Source organism: Pipra filicauda, unplaced genomic scaffold (assembly GCF_003945595.2).
Source record: "Pipra filicauda isolate LSUMZ 115617 unplaced genomic scaffold, ASM394559v2 scaffold82_size2718185_pilon, whole genome shotgun sequence".
Taxonomy (NCBI): Eukaryota; Metazoa; Chordata; class Aves; order Passeriformes; family Pipridae; genus Pipra; species Pipra filicauda.
In genome coordinates, this window is record NW_024105009.1 from 1651556 (window position 1) to 1653511 (window position 1956).

Genomic DNA, 1956 nt, shown 5'->3' on the forward strand with positions numbered 1-1956 from the left:
TCCTAAAAGCAAGTCTGAAGTTCATCTTCTAGAAAGTTTATGCACACTAGGGAAACCACTTGTCTTGAGGGAAAAATAAAAGTGACATTTCTATGACTGTTTAAAAGTATTGTTTATGCAAGACTTACGTAGTTTTCCACTGAATCTATTAAATGGAAATGGAATGCATTTAGAAAAACTAATCTGAGAAAAGGAAGAGTGGATTGTATCACCTGTGAAAAGAGAGGAAGTGTTATTGGTTTTGTGCCAGCAGCTGGTCTGTTTTCACGACGGATTTTTCCTGTTAGCAGTATGGAAGCCCAGGGTAGAGCAGTGAGCCCACAGCACTGCACAGACAAAAAAAAAAAAAAAATGAACTGCAAAGGCAAAACAAATATTTCCTCATACTACATAGACAGATATTCTCCTCACTGTCTGTTGTTCAGTGATTAAAAAGCCTTCCACCTCCGCCAGAAGCTTGTTACCTGTGACCTTGGAAGTTACCTACCTGTGCTGTCCTTCAGTTTTCCACTTTTCAACTATTTCAATTTTCAGCCCACATATTCCTATCTGCTTCAGATAAAGCATTATTCCAATGGACAAGAGCCTTGTTCACTATACAGACATAATACATCCCCTGAAGTCTGCCCAGGCTTTGACAGGAACATGCAAGGCAGAGTCATCTGAAAAATAGCTTGTGATCGTGTTTGGCTGTTCGGTCTTTTGCTCCTCTTAATGCAGTCACCTGTTACTTCAGCTGGATTCAAAATTGTTTCTGAAATGTTAAACATAAATAGATAGGCCTGCCTGGACTATTTTCTTCTAAAGATATTGAACATATGGAAGAATAATTTGCTTCAAAACCAGGTTCTGCACAGTTTGAGTAACCTTTCCCTGTTTCTGTGTCACTGATTTGAAATAGAGCACTCTTGGGAATAATGGGCCATCATTTGGGCCTGCGAGGGCATTGAATGAGTAAACACCTGAAAAAAAAAAAATGCACACAGGGTTTGCAGTTTACTTAATTTTGCTTTCATTATGTCAGCCTTTATCGTTGTGTATTGCAGGAACCACAGTTGAGAGCAGACTGAATACAGCCCAAATACTGCCAGCTAGAAACTTCCAGCAAGTTATCAAATGAAAGTGCTGTCTTCCAGTGTTTCAACTGTAGATGTTCTGGTAGGTCTACCACTCACAGCCTTCTTTTTTTCTCGGAATGGAGTTGAGTCTCTTAGTTTCCAAAACGAGTTTTCCATCTGGCCCTCTGGTCTTCATTCTTTCCCTCATAGTAACTCTACTAGAGATAGAGAAGTGTCTAACTTCCCTAGCATATGATCTGGGATCATAACAGACCTGGCAAGATTTTTAATATATTTTTAATGGTTTGGGACTTTTGAGGAGTTGAGTTGAGTTTGGGTGCTTTGCTTAGTTTTTTTTTGCCTATCAGTGGTAGAATATATCAATTTAATAGGTTAAATTGCAGTGGGCATTCCCAATTAGACATACCTGACCTTCAATAAAATTTGACTGTATCCTATTTTGTGCACAGGGCTTAAAAAACCCAAGCATGTTCAAGTGAAATAGAAATGTCTTCTTTATTTTACAGTGTGATAATCAAAAGTTCACAATGATCAGTAACCCCTTGGAGGTAGTGACATTAACAATGTTTGCTCCCTCTAAACACTGAGGCTTCTGTGCCTTTCAGTCACTACAGTTTGTCTTAAAATTTAATCGAGAACACTCTACAGAGAGGGGGGATGAACTGAGTTCTGTGAATGTTCTTTCTTCGTGAAACAAACCAGAATTCTTTTTTTTTTTATTTGTACTGTATGAATGGGGATATGGGAATGACTCTCTTGGGTTTTTTTTCCATCAGAAGGGCATGTGGTTGTAAAATGGCCCTGAAACTTTATTTATAGAGAAATGTTGGTATCTGGAACCTGTCTGTGAGGAAGCATGGTGGAGAAAGCTGGTGAC